The sequence below is a fragment of the Bos grunniens genome, chromosome 3 (genome assembly GCF_055505025.1).
Source record: "Bos grunniens cultivar Pamir isolate PY7600 chromosome 3, Bosgru_T2T1.0, whole genome shotgun sequence".
In the NCBI taxonomy this organism is placed as follows: Eukaryota; Metazoa; Chordata; class Mammalia; order Artiodactyla; family Bovidae; genus Bos; species Bos grunniens.
Window position 1 is genome coordinate 14252597 of NC_141167.1, and position 19594 is coordinate 14272190.

A 19594-nucleotide genomic window follows, 5' to 3' on the forward strand; every position below is an offset into this window, starting at 1 on the left:
GTCTTGGTGGACCAAGCACCGCCGTGGCTGAGAGGCCAGCAGGGACTGGCCCAGGATCACCACGCCCCTAGTGTGAGGCCCAGAACGCTCAAGTCTGGGGCAGAGAGAAGGGGGAAGGCTTAACCGTGGGCCACATCTAAAGGGACGGGATTAGAACAGGCTAGGTGGCCTCCCCGAGGGCCCTGCGCCCGCGCGCCCTGGATTGCCAGGGCTGAAAGCGCCGCCACCCCGGGGAGAATCACGGAGCTCTCTCTCGGACCCCGCTCCAGGAGAGCCCTGAACAAGACCCCGTTCATTCCAGGCAGGGGAGCCTGGACTGCTTCCAGCAACCTTCTTCCCTTGGTCACTTGGAGCCTGCCACCCGGTCCTGGGTACCCACGGAAGCGCCTCCCACGGAGCAGCCCGCGGGGCCTCCGGCCGGACCCTCTGGAGCGTGGCGGCGGCGCCCGCCGAGCCCTCGCTGGCCGCGCGCGCGGCGGAGACCAAGGCTGCCATCTAGCGGGCGCAGTAGGCAGGCGCCGGGGGGCCCCAAGCCTAGGGATCCCGGTGTCCGCTGCAGCCCGGCAGGGTTTGGAAGCCAAGGACTCGGTGCAAACTTAAGCGCAAGCTGCGTTACCCTGGACAAGCCCCCGACCTTTTTGAATCAAACCTGTTTTCCTGGTAAAACGGAGAGGGAACGACTTCTCCGCTCAGGGTCGTCGGGAAAGATGCGTCGGGGAGAGAGGCGCAGCCCCCTTCCTCCAGGTCAGCCCTCCGCGCGCCTGCTTCACACCCCACTCCTGCCCAAATGAGTCTTGAGCAAACCCAGTCCCCCGAAGACGCGAGAAGAAGGCGGCGCTGAGGAAAGCCAGCAAAGCAGGAATCCGCACTGAACAGCAGGATCCTTTTCTAGGAATTGTAAACCCAGAATTGTAAATAAAATGCTAATGATTTATTCGTGCTCAAACTCCGGGGGCTGCGTCGCAGCTTTTGAAGACAATTCCAAGCGAAGCTTTCCAGGAAGGCGGGCCTCCCCGCGGCGCCTTCCAGAGCTCACCGGGGGCTTCCAGGCGGTGGTTCTCGGCCGAGAGCTCTGAACTGCCCTTGACTGAGACCTGCACGGGGTTAGAGGAGGACTGGTCTTTTTCCTTAAGTCTGCAACTGAGTCAGACCCCTCAGCATTCACCCATCATTCATTCAACAAATATTTACCCATCACCAAGCACCTACCAAACCCTTAGCTAAAACCTGGTGATCAAAACAGACATAGAATTCAAATCTGGTTGGGTAAGTTTGACTTAATGAACAGTCCTAGAAATAAATCCATGCAAATTACAGTGAGTGCCTCAAAAAGGAAAAAAAAAAAAAAAAAGCAAGAGTATAGATTTTTAACTTCCAAGGATGGATTCCATAAAAGTTCTGGAAGCTTCCAGGGGTTCTGGAGGGTGATCTGAGGGTTGATCTCTGAGTGTCCTAAATATTTCACAGTATTTCTTCAACAGATGAGCTTTTTTAAAAAAAACAACAACAACAACTTAAAAACAATTCAACAATATGTATAGACATCTGCTGTACATGGTAGCCATGGTGATACCTGGCCTGGCTGGGTAAGGTGGTGATCACTGAGCACCCATAGGTTGAGAAGGAGAACACAGCTAGCCCATCAGACTGCTATCCAACCAGTGCAACCCACAAAGCATCAGAGAGAGCCTCACTTTTAGCTGCTTCTCCCAACAAAGCAAGAAGCTCAGCACTAGCGGGAGAAGCTGCAGTGGCTACAAACCCTACCCCTCAGATCAGGAGACCTGGAGCAGCCCCACCCAGCTCGTCGGAGCTCCCTGCGAAAGCACCTTGCCGGCTGTGTTTGTTTTTAATAAACCTCTCTTCCCCACACTCCCTTTTATGTAATTTCTTGAGAAATGGTGAGTCTCTGGTTAACACTGACCTTTCTAAGGTCTTTTTGAATATAAGATACAAATGCACTAAAGATGATCCAGATTCCTGTTTCCATCACTAAGCTGAGTTTTGCATTTGGGGGGCCTCCATCAGCCCACCAAGGAAATAGTTCCTCCCTCACTGGTCACTGAAGGCCACATTGTTGAGGAAATTCAGGCATCCTGCAGGGGGCATTCTGAATAACTTTTATTCTTTTCTTCAGTGGACAAAGTTTTATTGCTCTCCTACTATGCGTGTGTGCTAAGTTGCTTCAGTCATGTCCCACTCTTTGCGATCCCACGGACTGTAGCCCTCTGTCCATGGGATTCTCCAGGCAAGAATACTGGAATAGGTTGCCATGCCCTTCTGCAGGGGGATCTCCCCAACCCAGGGTTCGAACCTGCATCTCATGTCTCCTGCATTGGCAGGCAAGATCTTTACCACTAGCGTAACTTGTGGACTGACTCTACACTGGGTCCTGGTGATGTAAGGCAGATAAAACACCTCCTGCCCTTAGGGGGCTCACAGTTTAAGTCTGGCTTCTCCTTTGCAAAGCAAGGAATTAGGAATTCCCTTTCCCTGGCCTGGCTGTGTCGAGACCTGGACCCCAGCAAAATTCTATGTCCTTTAAATTAGTGTATGCTTTGAGGGAATTCATAAAGCAATCAGGTCCCTAATGCTATAAAAAAAAGGATGGCATTTGATCAGAGCATCCAGAACCAAAGTCCAAAGAACAACTTTTCTGGGACACCCTTGTTCCAACTCCTGCCTTGTAAGCTGAGTTTTATCATGCTTTATTTCACAAGGCTGGGTTCTCATAAGTTTCTTTAAGATAATTCCCATGTAAAAGGAAAAATACCTGCAATGAAAATGAATGAAATTCAACTACAGGAAACAGCATGGATGAATCTCATAATGTTGGAACCAAGAAATAAGACACATACGTACAAGATGGTTCCATTTATCCAGACTTTAAAAGCAAGCAGCAATAAGCTATTTGGGTGGGAACATTATGAAGAAAGGCAAGGATCATGGTCAAGAGAGGGATTATTTCTAGAAGGGAGGTGGTTGAGATAAGGGAGGGGCAAACAGTGGGCTTTGGGGGAGCTGGTAATACTCTAGTTCTTAACCTGGATTGTGGCTGCAAAATTATTTGCTCTATATATTATTTGTCAAATCATGTCTGTTTTATGCACATTTCTATATATGTGTGATAGCTCACAATAAAAAACATATTTGTTCAAGAAATAGGTAGAAAAGTAATATCCAACCTATTTTTTAATGTATTACAATTTTTTTCAAACTGAATTGTTCAGTTTGAGTATCTGTGTAAAGTGAAGTTGCTTCAGTCATGTCCAACTCTTTGCGACCCCTGTGGACTATAGCCCGCCAGGCTCCTCTGTCCGTGGGATTTTTGAGGCAAGAATCCTGGAGTGGGTTGCTATTTCCTTCTTCAAGTTTGAGTCTCTGTACCCTTTCTGAATTTTCTGTAACTGCTGTATCAACACTTTGTTTGATTCTCTCACATGACGGCAACAGGTTCTAATCTCTACTCAGCTTTATAGATAACACAGATGAGGAAGAGCTCAGCCCTGGAGCTGGAATTCTGGTTCTGTAGTATTACTAATTTACTGTGTGACCTTGGACAAGTCTCTTCCCTCTCTGGGCCTCAGTTGCCTCTAGTACACAAGAAGGGGGTTGGAGGAGATGATTCCCCAGGTCTGTAGTTATGTGAGAGGTATCTTGCATGTTGAGTGAGGTTTTCTCTGTTCTAGAAACCCCCTTCCATCTCCCAAAGGACCCGTACTTGTGGAGCCCAGCAAATCTCACAGTGATGCCACACTGCAGAGAAAGTGAGGGCACATCCTAAAAGCAAGGCCATCAAACACTCCAGGTGGCTGTCTGAAACTGCCATAGGCACCCTGTCTTTCACCACCTCCCAGCATCCACGCCCAGAGAATCCCAGCGCCTTCAGTTCTCAGATGTCTCTGCTTGGCCAAGGCAAGAGCTGTCTTTGGGCCTGATGGCCCTTGGGGATGTGAACACTGCTAAAATCCCATTGATTAATCGGGTCCCACCCTTAGATCAATGGCTGGCATTAGGCAAGCTTAGCACAGTTTTATTAGTCTGGCTGCCCTCTTGTAGATGTTATAGATGAAGAAATAAAATGAGGAGGAGAGGGAAAAAGGACAAAATCATTAGTCTGAAAGGAGCAAAAGAGCATCTTCTCTATTTTGTATTCAGATTTAGAGCTGCACTGGGAGCACACACAACAATCCATTTTTATGCTGTTTCCAGAAGTTCAGTTCAGCCTCCTGATTTCCCACTTTGCCTGAGAGCTAAGATCCCAGGAGCATCTGATCCAGAGCTAAGGCCAGCCTTTCCAGGACCCCCCTCTTCAGCCTCTTCAGCCATTCCAGGACCCCCCAAAACCCTAGGGTCCCATTCATTCATGTGTTCACTTCTCACAAGGGCAGAAGGCTTTTGCCTGATGCAGGGGAACAGCCCTAACCCTCCACCAGGAAGTCCATCTTGAAAGGGTCCTGTTTGCTCTGAAGGTACTGCTCCTTGCACAGGACTTGCAGAGAAACCTGCTATACACACATCCCCGTGTTGCCAAAGCTTTGGTTCCAACAGAGGAAACACATGGCCTCTGCTCACTGAAGCTCTCCAGAGAGATGCTTTGAATTAAGACCAGAAATGCTTTTAAAAGACTTCAGTCCCTGGCCTTCTGATGATGACCTCTTCCTTAATTTTGTGATGGCTTCATGTGCCTCCTTCCATCATCTAGGTAGCTATAAAAAGCTAAACACCTCCTACTAACCCCATTAGGATGAAAGCGGAGGATTTTATTATTCATTTTTAATAGGAGGAAGAGGCTCAAACTCCCCCAGGAAGTGTAAAAGGTAGGGTTTTGATGTATCTGATGTGGAGAGGTTGCAACAAAGCAGAACCCCCGAGAATGGGGAAGCCTTGTCAGAGGACAAACAGGGAAGACTAGGGTGACCGGCTTCTGCACACAAGGCAATGATCTCAGGCAGCCCCAACCGACTTCTCCAAAGCGCTGAGCTCTGCGGCATGAACTGCTTTCAGAACCTGCCTGGGAATCCAGGAATACCCTGAATCCCCTAGAACACTGTCTCCTGATAATTGTCTGTTAAACATTTGCAACTCACACACAAAGGTAACTAATCGGAATGGTTCCCTCCAGGACCACACTGTTCATAACAGTAATAAAGCCCCTAACACAGACAGCGTCATTATCCAAACGCCATTAACGTCAATATTCGTATCAAATGCCATCTGGCAATGAAGCCCGCAAGCCTTAACCCCTCCTACTCTGGGACTTGGCAGCCTGGTGGGGTGAGGGTGGCCCACAGCCCTCCTCCCCTTGTAGCCTGATGCTCGGGACAGGCCTGCCAGGGAATCAGGGCCAGGCTAGTAGGCTGATCCCAGGAGGAGACCGAGGTATATATACAAAGAAGAGCAAAAACATCTAATTTATTCACTGCCATTGACTTTTCTTCAAGTCTTAATTATGAAGATGCAGTCAACTGCTCCTCCACATTGTCATAATAGGAAACTGATTGAGTATTTATATAAACCTCGAAAGAATCATTGTTTGGAAGAGAAACAGAACTTAACCGCCTGCCGGTCCTTGGGGTTGCCTTGCAGACAGCGTCATCTCCAGAACCCTATACTTAAGTTGAAAGAGCTTTCTGTGGGGAGTAATTAGGTGACCCCAGAACACGAGTTCTTCCTGGAGAGAGAGGCTGGGTGCTTGGGGCACAGCTCAGCTCCTCCCCGGGGCTGGATCCCGTTTCCTCAGCCTCTGCATTTGTGTCACCAGATGGCCCTCTGAGAATCACGGGTCACCAGGCCGTGGGGCCATCCTCCCTGAGCATGGGCATGTGAAGGCAATGGAGAAGGCGGGAGCCTTGTAGGTGTGGGCTTGTCAAAGTGATGCTGAGCACAGGCAGAAACACAAGAGCAGGCTTCAAGGAGATCCTCACAAACCACGCCGAGCCGCATTTTTTCCCACTGTCAACTGTTACTATTACGTTGCTGTTGTTGTTTAGTCACTAAGTCATATCTGACTCTTTTGCAACCCCATGGACTGTAGCCCACCAGGCTCTTCTATCCATGGGATTTCCTAGGCAAAAATACTGGAGTGGGTTATGATTTCCTTCTCCAGGGGATCTTCCCAACCCAGGGATGGAACCCACGTCTCCTGCATTGCAGGCGGATTCTTTACACTGAGCTACTTGGGAATAAATAGCTGTACATGAATCAATCATACCGGCTGCTCGGGCTTACGGTGAGATTCTGAATGAAGTAGTAATGATGATGGTGATGATGTTGATGGCTGCCATTTATGGAGTGTATGTGTCAGGTACAAGGCTGAGCGCTTCACGTTTTGCCATTTAATCCTCACCACAATCATGTTAAAAAGTATTGACCTCCATTTCACACAAGACAAAACAGAGGTTCGGAGAAGTTAGGTGAGCTACCTAAGCTTACCTTAGCTAAGTAACCTACTAAGTGGGAGAGCTGGAATTTGAGATCAAATCTACCCAGCTCTAGTGCCCAAGCACTCGACCACTATTCCGCCCTCCTCCCAAAAGCATTTTGTGAGCTCTGATATACTGAGCACAGGATCTTGAAGTAGAAGGCCAGCGTTTCAGTCCCAGCCCCCTGACTGCTAGCTGTGTGACCTTGGGTTGGTCACTTTGCCCCTCTGGGTCAAAGTTTGTCTTCCTGCCTCACGGAGTGGCAGTGATGCTCTTAGGAGATGAAGGCTGAGACTAACTGCTCTTAATGGGTAAACTACTGAACAGATGAAAAGAGCAACCACCAGCCTTGCTCCTAGGAGAGCAGCATGGACCAGCAGTAAATAGCTGGGAAGCAGCATCTACAAAGATGAGTGGCTTTGGGGACGCACCAGGGAAGGAGGCTGTTTGAGCCCAGTGTCTGAGGCAGCCAAGAAACAGAACAACTGTTTCCAACCACAGCGGGCTTGCTAGAGAGCCACCGAGGGCCAGAGAGATGGGAACCAGGGCTATCTGGGAACAATGGACTCCCAGAACCAGGAACCTGGATGATGGCAATGGGAACATAGTTGCCCTTAGCAGCAGCTGCCAGAGAAGGCAATGGCAACCCACTCCAGTACTCTTGCCTGGAAAATCCCATGGACGGAGGAGCCTGGTAGGCTGCAGTCCATGGGGTCACTAAGAGTCGGGCACGACTGAGCGACTTCACTTTCACTTTTCCCTTTCATGCATTGGAGAAGGAAATGGCAACCCACTCCAGTATTCTTGCCTGGAGAATCCAAGGGACAGAGGAGCCTAGTGGGCTGCCGTCTATCGGGTCGCGCAGAGTCGGACACGACTGAAGTGACTTAGCAGCAGCAGCAGCAGCAGCAGCTGCCAGGTCTTTCATACTGAGACATGACTGGCCGGCAGCAGCACTTAGAACTGCTCTGCCTTATACTGTCTTTAAAACGGCTCTGACTTATACTGTCTCAATGAAAAGTGGAAAAGTAATCATACGGCAGGAAGCTCTTCTCTAATCCCATTTTAAATCCTTTTGGGAGAGATACAGGGCTCAATAAATTCAAGAAACAAAACAAAAAGAAGTGAGCTTCCTGACACAGGAAGCATCTGTTCACAGCCCACCAAGTGCTGTCCTAGGGAGGAATTCCTTCATTGACAGGGAAGTCTTCAGTCCCAGAAAAGTAGTTCTATAGCCGCCCTTTGTAATCGGCCAGCACAAAGCCTTCATACAAGAGATAGGAACAGACTCGGAGAGGATATGTCGTTATTCCCTGGAAGAAGCTAAGTCTTCGGTGCTGCTACTCCGTGTAGCTCCTGTGATAAAAGCGGAATCATCCCACACAGCCCATCTCCCTCTCTCTATATGCCTCTTGGGGCCAGCATAGTGGACACTTGTCAAGGGCTAGGATTGGGTAGGTTTGGAGGTCAGGACAGAACTGGAGTTCCCTGGCCTTGGAAAGCAGAAGACACCACTGCCAGATGGGAGCAAAGTCAGAATGAAGCTCTGAGTCGGGAGCAAGAAGATAAGTCCAGCGAGGCAGGTCAAGATCTAGTGGAAAATCTGTGTGATTGCATCGAATTCCAGCCAGCATTTAGAGCTCACCTTTACAGCCAATGAGGACTTGATTCATGGCTTGGTCAGCCCTGTTCAGAAAAGATCGGAGAGGATGGGTGCTTGGAAGTGAATAGGAGCAGCCCCTGCCCATGCAAGTACCCTGACATACACTGGACCCTCTGAAAACCTTGGGCACATCCTTCTTCAACTCTATCCTACTAATACCGCAACCCTGGCAGAGAGAACTTTTTCCTTTTCCACTTTTCCCTAATGCATTCAGGCAGAAGAGTCATTAATACTTCACAAGGAATGAAAAATCAAAGGAAGAAGACAATTTTTTACTGTATTTCTTAAACATTTGGGTAAGAAAAGTCAGATGTCAAAAAAAAATCCCCATTTACATCTTTTAAAATGTGAGCAATTAATATTTTCCACGGAGGTTCACGCTCCCTCTCTTCATTCTGTTTGCAGGGTATTGTTAAGCCATGCTTTGTAATTTGTTGCATGTTTAAATATTCAGTCTGTATTTCATTTGGGCTCCACATTTAATTCAGCCAACATGTTCATTTTAAGATCAATACTGTCATAACTATGTTGAAAAATTAAATTATTGTAACTTTATTTACATTTCTTAAAAGTACTGTGAAAATTATTCTTAACCAGGACCTAATCAATGTTAGAGTCTAAAAATATGCCACTCTGCATGAAGCTATAAAAAGATTAATGTACATTTTTTTACAAGAAATTAGTAGCTTAATGAAGTGGATAAAAACGCTGTCACAATTTTTATTGGATCTAAATTGCATAGTAGTGGAGGTACAGTAAGTGCCTTCTGCATAATGACATAATGAGTCATGACTGGTGCTGGAAGGCTAATTTGCCCTTAACTGACACAAAACCAGGGAATTAACATCCCAGTCGCTCTACGCCAATAGCAGATGCATTATTTCATTGCACAGCAGGGTTTTTAACTAAACTCTTAACTGTAGAAATATTGATCTATTCTTCTGTGAAATGATGAAATTGGAATTTTTTAAAAGGACATCTTAAATTATGGCTGCTGCAGTGACATTTGCTTTCACAGTACCATGTCTGCCGACAGAGCAAATGTAACAAGAGAAGTTTGATGAGGCTCCTACCTGTGTTTTAGAGTCTTTAGTCAGAGGAGAGAGGAAGGGGAAATTTTGTATGAGAGCAAGTGCTGGTGTTTGAGAAAATGACAGACCATCTATAGGAACCTCAGTTCTAGAGGGAATATTCTTGAGCATTGTCCTAGCCCATGAACTGGTTTCCTTTGAAGAATATTTGGTGCTTGAAAGTTGTTTGGGGTAAAACACCACCAAAACAATAATATTTAGTCCAAAACAATAATGTACTCGTGCAAGGTAGCCTGGGAGTAGTTGAAGGAGCTAGAGACCCTTATAAGAGATAAAGTTAGAGACACTGTACTACCATGGTTTCAACTTTGTGATTCATTCATTCACTCATTCATTCTGCCTATATTTACTAGGCACCTATCAAGTGCCAGAGATGGATAAATACAATCACTTCTCTATGGGGGCTAATGATCGCTTCTGTCAAATAGTGCAATGCAATATATTTCTTTGTTTAACCAAGTGAATCAAACTTCATCTTGTTTTGAAATTTTTGCAATAAACCTGGTAATAACTGCAGACATTGTGAGCTATCGCAACCCAGGAAGTTAAAAGAAAAAAGAACAGGATATAGTCTAGCAGATATACATCTGACACCTCTCATGTGTCGATAGAGACACATGAGTTAACATCAAAAAATAGTAATAATAAAGATTGGCAAAATCCGAATTCTTTGTGATCAAGGAGCTGGCAGACCAAACCTATTTAACTCAATTCAACAAGCATGTATTATGTTCATGACCTAAACCTGGACACCCAGAGTAATTAGATTTGGTTGGATCCAGAGGATCTCAACAACACTAAAAGATAGCAAGTCACAAGGGGACAGCCTTATTAGGACAACCTGGTATCACTATTTTTTAAAAATCAGCCCCAAGTGATTCTGGAGTACAGCTGGGGTTCAGAATCACTGCTTAAAAGGCTTACAACATAACACAATAGAGACTGCTCAGACCACACTCAGAAAGTTGGAGGACTTGAGGGTCCGGCTCTGACTAGGAGTGGAAAGGAAAAGGGCCATACACTGGCCAGGTGAGGATGCACAGAAGAGGGGCAATTTGAGGTACTGGAAACTACAGATAACAGATTTGGTCCCCTATGCAGATTCTTTCATGTCTGAGCCACCAGGGAAACCCTAACACTGTTCTGAGTCTAGGACCATGCTCTGCTGCATGTTAGAAATCTCAAAACCTCTCCTCCTCATCTTCCCTTCAATTTGTATAGGATATTTTTAAATCCGTGTGTGTGTGTGTGTGTATGCTGCTGCTAAGTCACTTCAGTCGTGTCCGACTCTGTGCGACCCCATAGACAGCAGCCCACCAGGCTCCTCCGTCCCTGGGATTCTCCAGGCAAGAGTATTGGAGTGGGGTGCCATTGCCTTCTCTGGTGTGTGTGTATATATATAGTTATTTGTAAAAAGGATACATATTCATTGTAGAAAAATTGGAAAACCATTGGTGATGGCATCACCAACTAAATGGACATGAGTTTGGGTAAACTCCAGGAGTTGGTGATGGACAGGGAGGCCTGGTGTGGTGTGGTTCATGGGATCACAAAGAGTAGGACACAACTGAGTGACTGAACTGAACTGACAGCAACACATGTGTGAAAGATCTCATCCTTAGACTCTCACCCAGCATCATCCCTTGGGGAAAAGTGCCCCCTTGATAAGGAGAAAGGGAAGCTGGTTGTGATTTTAATTTCCTTTTCTTTCTATTGCTTGTGAGGTCTTATGGGTTTTCATGTTTGGGGCCTCCTCTACTTTGTGTGTCCGTGTTATTTTTCCTCCTCACTCTATTTTGGAATGTGATTTCTTACAATTTGTAAAATTACATCAAGAATATTAACATTATCTATTACACGTTAGTGAACGTTTTCCCTTGGAGAAGGCGATGGCACCCCACTCCAGTACTCGTGCATGGAAAACCCCATGGACGGAGGAGCCTGGTGGGCTGCAGTCCATGGGGTCATGAAGAGTCGGACACGACTGAGTGACTTCACTTTGACTTTTCACTTTCATGCATTGGAGAAGGAAATGGCAACCCACTCCAGTGTTCTTGCCTGGAGAATCCCAGGGACGGCAGAGCCTGGTGGGCTGCCGTCTATGGGGTCACACAGAGTCGGACACGACTGAAGCGACTTAGCAGCAGCAGCAGCAGAACGTTTTCCCTGGTTTCTCCTGTTTTGTTTATAGTATATTTTGACATAAAAAGCTTTCCATTCTTATGGGGGGGAGGGGAGCAGACAACAAACAGAACTCTGTTAAATTGCCTCTAATATCTTGCTTATTTCTCCTCCCTACACTCTATGTGTGTCAACAAGCCCCTGGGGCCTGGAGTCAAAAGATCATTTAAATAGTCACTTCAGTTCAGTTCAGTTCAGTCGCTCAGTCGTGTCCGACTCTTTGCGACCCCATGAATCACAGCACGCCAGGCCTCCCTGTCCATCACCAACTCCCGGAGTTCACTCAGACTCACATCCATCAAGTCAGTGATGCCATCCAGCCAGCTCATCCTCTGTCGTCCCCTTCTCCTCCTGCCCCCAATCCCTCCCAGCATCAGAGTCTTCTCCAATGAGTCAACACTTCGCATGAGGTGGCCAAAGTACTGGAGTTTCAGCTTTAGCATCATTCCTTCCAAAGAAATCCCAGGGCTGATCTCCTTCAGAATGGACTGGTTGGATCTCCTTGCACTCCAAGGGACTCTCAAGAGTCTTCTCCAACACCACAGTTCAAAAGCATCAATTCTTTGGCGCTCAGCCTTCTTCACAGTCCAACTCTCACATCCATACATGACCACAGGAAAAACCATAGCCTTGACTAGAGGACCTTTGTTGCCAAAGTAATGTCTCTGCTTTTCAATATGCTATCTAGGTTGGTCATAACTTTCCTTCCAAGGAGTAAGCATCTTTTAATTTCATGGCTGCAGTCACCATCTGCAGTGATTTGGGAGCCCAAAAAAATAAAGTCTGACACTGTTTCCACTGTTTCTCCATCTATTTCCTATGAAGTGATGGGACTGGATACCATGATCTTCGTTTTCTGAATGTTGAGCTTTAAGCCAATTTTTTCACTCTCCACTTTCACTTTCATCAAGAGGCTTTTTAGTTCCTCTTCACTTTCTGCCATAAAGGTGGTGTCATCTGCATATCTGAGGTTATTGATATTTCTCCCAGCAATCTTGATTCCAGCTTGTGTTTCTTCCAGCCCAGCGTTTCTCATGATGTACTCTGCATATAAGTTAAATAAGCAGGGTGACAATATACAGCCTTGACGTACTCCTTTTCCTATTTTTACCAGCGTTTAATTGAGGGTGCCCAACTTCATGTATGTAAATCTGTTTTCCTTCATCAGCATCCCAACTTTTATCAGGATGAAATTCAGTCACCACTCTAATGGCAAGAACTTGGCTATCTTGTATCTACTTGTATATACTTGGCTATCTTGTATCTACTGATACATCCCCAGAAAACAGAGTACTCAGTAGGCACTCAACAAATATTTGTTAAATGAGTGGATAAGCATTTGGCCTGGACTCTGACCCAAAACAGGCAATCAGCACATTGTGGTCTCTCACAACAAGCCCAGATGCCACTATCTTAACCTGTCAGAATCTGTATCTTGTAATCCAGCCATTTACATCTTTGCCATGATTCCCCAAGTACAGTAATGTATGTATTGAGTGTCTAGTATGAGAATAGGCCTGTTCTGAGCATCCCTGGTGGATATGAAAGAGGGCTACTGCACAAACTCTGCCTTCAGCCTAGTGACGGCTCTTATAGGATTTCGTTGTACATACAGAATAATTAAAAGAGGAGATGAGATGAGCCAGAATGTGGGCCAGGAGTCTCACTGAGAAGTGAGATCAAGAAGGGAAAAGCAGAAACACGGAAGGCTTGTTAAAGAAGGAGGCCCCCAGCAAGAGATTTGAAGGATGAAGACTCTTCCAGCATGCAGAGGCGAGGAGGCTTCGAGGCCAGATGATAAACAAGGATCCAGGCTTGCTTTTACTCTTAAGACTATTGGCCTAATGTGCTACTTGACCACAAGACAATTGTATTATATATTCATGATTTCCCTCACCCAGACTATTTTACTTGCTCATTGGCAATGATTCCATATGCTAGTGTACTGGTTTCTAGAAAAGCTCTCCTTTTCCTCTTAGGATTGGAAACCCCAGGGGAAAAATGTGAAATCCAGAACATTCAGCCAAGTCAGGCTTTCATTTCAGTTCTAAATCAACCTAAGTGGTTTATGTTCAGATTCACAACTAATTCTTCAGTTTTTTGAGTGCAGACACACTGGAGAGTGAGAAGAAAAGTGGGGTTCCTTCTGTCCAGTTGGTACATGTAATTTTGCACACAAATACAGGAGCTCTCAGAACACCTGTAGCCCATCCAATGACTCCTAGGGTCATACTGTGAACCCCTTGCATCAGAAGTTGACCCTGAAGAGTAGCCAGCAAACTGCAGCCTTCAAATTCTGTAATTGTTATAATCTCCTTGGCCTGAAAAGGATTATTTTGGGCATTTTGCAACTGGCTACAAAATCTGAATCTTTCCGGTTTACTTCTTTCAAGAGATGATGTCCTTTCTCACTCACTACCTGTCCAAGTTCCTACCTAAAAATCACAACCAAAAGAGTGTGTAGGTGTGTAAGTTAAGATAATACCAACTGCTATAACAAATCAAGTCTAAGGACTTCCCTGGTGGTCCAATGGTTAAGAATCCGCCTTCCAATGCAGAAGATGGAGCTTCAGTCCTTGGTCTGGGAACTAAGATCTCACATGCCCCAGGGCAACTACTGAACCCTCCCACGCTGAAGCCTTATGTGCCACAATTAGTGAGCCCTGCAGGACCCAATTAATATTCCGCATGATGAAATGAAGATCCTGCATGTCTCAACTAAGACCAGACTCAGTCAAATAAACAAACAAAAAACAAATCAAGTCTGTCATCTCGAAGACTTCACATCATTTATTCACAGCTTATGTAACATTCCAATGCAACTGTTTCTGGTCAGCAGATGAGGCTCTCACAGCCTGTCTGGGAATCCAGGCTCCATCCACATCAAAGCTCTGCATTTTCTGAAGAGTTGTCATGCTATTTTTTCCGTCTTGGGGAAAGAAAGGATAATGAGGGAGAGGATTTTATGGGTTAGACTGGGAGTGGTGTGCACCACTTCCTCACATTCTTACAGCCAGAATTCAATCATATAACCATCTGTAATTGCAAGGGAGGCTGGAAATGTTATCCCTGCACCCAAGAGGAGAAAGCTTATTGGTGAACAGGTGTCCTACCTTGCCCACAATGGATGACTACAGCTATTTCCAAACTACTCTTGGGCAAGCCGTTCAGAGTCCTCACTAGCCATTCTTCTTCCTCCTTTTGTAGACTCAGCCTCTAAGGAGTTCTGCCACTACCAAGAAGGAAGCCCTTTGCCCAGGCATCAGACAAGTGAGACTTCAAATCCAAGCTCTGCCAGTAACGAGCAATATGTTCCTGGAAGTTCATCTCTGTGCCTCAGCTTTCTCATCTATAAAGTGGACCACAACAATACCTCTAACCTCATGATATTGCTTATTTAACTTATATGCAGAGTACGTCATAAAACTGCTGGGCTGGATGAATCACAAGCTAGAATCAAGATTGCCCAGAGAAATATCAACAACATCAGATATGCAGATGATACCACCCTAATGGCAGAAAGTGAAGAAGAACTAAAGAGCCTCTTGATGAAGGTGAAAGATGAGAGTGAAAAAAGCTGGCTTAAAACTCAACATTCAAAAACTAAGACCATGACATCCTATTCCATCACTTCATGGCAAACAGATGGGGAAAAATGGAAACAGTGACAGATTTATTTTCTTGGGCTCCAAAATCACTGTGGATGGTGAATGCAGCCATGAAATTAAAAGACGCTTGCTCCTTGGAAGGAAAGCTATGACAAACCTAGACAGCATATTAAAAAGTAGAGACATTACTTTGCCAACAAAGGTCCATATAGTTAAAACTATGGTTTTTCCAGTAGTCATGTACAGATGTGAGAGCTGGACCATAAAGAAAGCAGAGCACTGAAGAACTGATGCTTTTGAACCGTGGTGTTATAGAAGACTCTTGAGAGTCCCTTGGACTGCAAGGAGATCCAACCAGTCGATCTTAAAGAAAATCAACTCTGAATATTCATTGGAAGAACTGATGTTGAAGCTGAAGTTCCAATACTTTGGCCACCTGATGCAAAGAGTCAACTCACTGGAAAAGACCCTGATGCTGGAAAAGACTGAGGATTGGGGATGGGGAGCGGGGAGAAGGGAGTGACAGAGAATGAGATGGTTGGATGGCATCATTGACTCAACGCACATGAATGTGAGCAAACTCTTCAAGATAGTAAAGTACAGGGAAGCCTGGTGTGCTGCAATCCATGAGGTTGCAAAGAGCCAGACACAACTTAGTGACTAGACAACACCACCAGTATAACACTGGTGGGCTACATGAGAAGGCACAAGTAAAGTTCTTAGCGTGATGGTTGATGAGTTGTAAGCACTCAAATAATCTAATACCAATGCTACTGCTAATAATACTTAAAACAAAAACAAAGCTATTATTATGGGGCTTCCCTGGTGGCTCAGACAGTAAAGAATCCACCTGCAATGCAGCAGACCTGGGTTCGATCCTGGGGTTGGGAAGATTCCCTGTGAGGAAATGGCTACTCACTCCAGTATTCTTGCCTGAAGAATTCTATGGACAAAGGAACCTGGTGGGCTACTGTCCATGGGGTCACAAAGAGTCGGACATGACTGAGTGACTAACACCTTTGCTTTTGCTTACACTTCCTTTCTTTATAGACTAGTCCAGATTTTGAAAATGAAGAATCTAAGAGATAAGCCAAGGCTTCTGTAAGAATTTTGATTAAATGTGATAAAGCTTACACTTCCTTTCTTTATAGGCTAGTCCAGATTTTGAAAATGAAGAATCTAAGAGATAAGCCAAGGCTTCTGTAAGAATTTTGATTAAATGTGATAAAGGTTTGGCCTGGGGTAAAATGAAGAAGAATTCCAGTGTTCAACAAGTACTTTTATGACCATTAACTTAGATCTGAAAGAAATCAAGAATAAATAATTTTGGGACTTCTCTCGTAGCTCAGTGGCTAAGACTCTGTGGTTCCAGTGCAGGGAGTGAGAGTTCGATTCCTGGTCAGACAACTAAAATCCCACATGCCACGTGGTGCAGCCAAAAAAAATTTTTTTTCATAAATAATTTCAAGATTTAACAATACCATTAATGGGGAGAGGAAAGTAAAGAACCTATAGAAGTTGCAAATGGTCCAGATCTCCAGTTCAGAGGTTTTTCCAAGTCACCAGTACTTCTAGGTAAAATTAAGATCTATTTGTTCTCAGCCTTCAGATCTCTTGCTGCATTTCACATTTCACAGTCTACCTGGTTTTCTTCTCACTACGAGGATCATTCTGACTTCTTCCCCAGCGAGGCTCCTTCCACTGATCAACCATGGCCTTCATTCAGTCCTGCCCTGAATCCCTCCCTCAAACTTCAGCTCAGCCTCCAGCTCAGCCTTGTCACTCGAGTTGTCCAGGGAACATTTCCACTAAGATCCTGTGACCTTTGACACCTAAATGAGTTCCTTTTTGCCAAATAGGCTGCCTTTCTCAATTATCCTCTTTCTATCAATACCCCGCCACAAGGGTCATGCAGTGAGGACACAGAGCCCAGAGAACTTTCAGTCTTAACAACTAACCAGGAAAAGCTGCAGTGCAGCTATAAAGCATCCTCCAAGCATGAAATGGCAAACAGCTCTAATTTCCAAAGACAGGTATTAGAAAATGTCAGTAGGGCTCTAAGCTTACTTCTTAGTTCATCTTGCAAAAGTGTAAAGCCAATACCTTGTCTGGGATAAGGCTCCAGTACAGAGAGTTCCAGTACTGCTTTTTAGAGTAAGATAGGCTCAAATAAGGGCTTCCCAGGTAACACTAGTGGTAAAGAATCTGCCTACCAATGTAGGAGACACAAAAGAAGCAGATTAGATCCCTGGGTCAGGAAGATCCCCTGGAGGAGGGCATGGCAACCTACTCCAGTATTCTTGCCTGAAGAATCCCATGGATAGAAGCCTGGCAGTTCTTAGGGTTACAAAGAGTCAGACACAACTGAAGCAACTTAGCACCCACACACTCAGGCTCAAATAAATTAACATTCCCTTCTCAGCTGACTCATTACCTAGAACACAAACTTTGCATGCCTGTTTGAATACAGACAGGAGAGAGGACAATGAAAAGGAAGGAAGGAATATACACAACTTGCTAACATGAGTGTAACAGCACCTCTCTTAAAAAACAAAAACAGCAAAAAGAACATTGTAGAAGATCAATATTCCATTTTTACAACCCAAGCTCCTATCTATATTGTAGTAAACCAAATTTTAATTGTTTGCCGTGTCCCTTCTGATATTTGATCACTTTAGCTCTAAAGATGCTTTAAAAAAAAAAATTAAGTATAGTAGATTTACAACTTTGTATCATTTCAAGTATATAGCTTCCCTGGTGGCTCAGTCCATAAAGAATCTGCCTGCAATGAAGGAGACTGCCTGCAATGCAGGAGACCTGAGTTCAACCCCTGGGTTTGGAAGACCCCTGGAGAAGGAAATGACAATCCACTCCAGTATTCTTGACTGGGAAATTCCACGGACAGAGGAGCCTAGCAGGCTACAGTCCACTGGATCACAAGACATGACTTAGCAACTAAACCACCGTCACCACCAGGAATACAGCAAAGTGATTCAGTTACACAAACATGTGTATATTCTTTTTCAGATTCTTTCCATAACAGATTATTAGAAGATATTGAATATAGTTCTCTGTGCTATACAGTAGGTCCTTGTTGTTTATCTATTTTATATATAGTAGTACGTATCTGTTACTCCCAAAGCCCTAATTTATCCCTCTCTTTCCTTCCCCTTTGTTAACCATAAGACTGTGTTCTATAGCAGTGAGTCTGTTTCTGTTTTTTAAATAAGTTCATTTGTATCCATTTTTAGATTCCACATTTAAGTGGTACCCTTTGATACTTGTCTTTCTCTGATTTATTTCACTTAGTATGATAATCTCTAGGTCCATCATGTTGCTGCAAATGGCATTATTTCATTCTTTTTGTGACAAATATTCCACTGTATACATATCACACCTTTAGCCATTCATCTGCCCATGGACACTTAGGTTGCTTTCACGTCTTGGCTACTGTAAACAGTGCTGCTATGAACATTGGGTACATGTATCTTTTCAAATTAGATTTTCCAGTTTTTCCGGCTATATGCCCAGTAGTGGGATTGCTGGCTCATATGGCAGCTCTATTTTTAGTTTTTTAAGAAACCTCCATACTGTTCTCATAGTGGCTGCACCAATTTACATTCCCACCAACATTGTAGGAGGGTTCCCTTTTCTCCACACCTTCTCCAGCATTTACTATTTATAGACTTTTTGATGATGGTCATTCTGACTGGCAAGAGATCATTGTTTTGCATTTCCCTAATAATCAGCAATATTGAGCAAAAGGATGGTTTTTGAAGTGCAAGGGTCTTAAACTGGAAGTTGCAGTACTTTCTGAAAGACACATTGGTAGTAATGGGAGTGGGGGAGGTCGAGGGGTAACTCGTTTCCTTCTACTCAGTTCCTCATTATAACTGTCCTTTTGCAATTTTCTCAGTTATATTTTAAACAGTTCTGAAGCTACACTGATGAATCTAGGTTTTTTTTACATTAAAATTTGTCCTTGTGGAACAAAGTCACAGCTGGCGATTGTGGCAAGATGATATGCCCATGGAGGGATAATGTGCTGCAGCCTTTTTCTTTGCAGTGTTTTAGCTCTCAAGTGTGAAATAATTACAACAAACCTCATCTGAGGCAAAAAAAAAAAAAAAAAGTGATGAATGCAGAAATTATCATTCAAACATGTGGCATTTCCTTCCAAACGAGTGCCCATTACCAGTGCCTATTACTACTAATGTGTCGTTAGAAAAGTACTGCAACTTCCACTTTAAGACCCTTGCACTTCAAAAACCATCCTTTTGCTCAACATTGCTAATTATTAGAGAAATGCAAATTTCCTTCCTTCCTTTAAGAGCACACTCATCTACGGCAGATGGTTTGGTGAGCAAATCGTTCTGCCTGCTATAGGCATAAGGACAGCATGCTCTTATTAAAGCTGCTTTGTAACCCATAATCCAGTGAAGAAAAGAATGTTAGGACCTTCATCCTATCCAACCCCTTGTTAAAGAGCTGATAATGAACAGAAAAAGTGAAAATCACAAACTGCTTCACCTCCAACACACTGTCTCAATCAGCACGGAGTATGATTTCAGGGGAAATAACTTCAGCAATCCTTTGACTCTCTAAGTTAGGTGTATACTTGGGTGA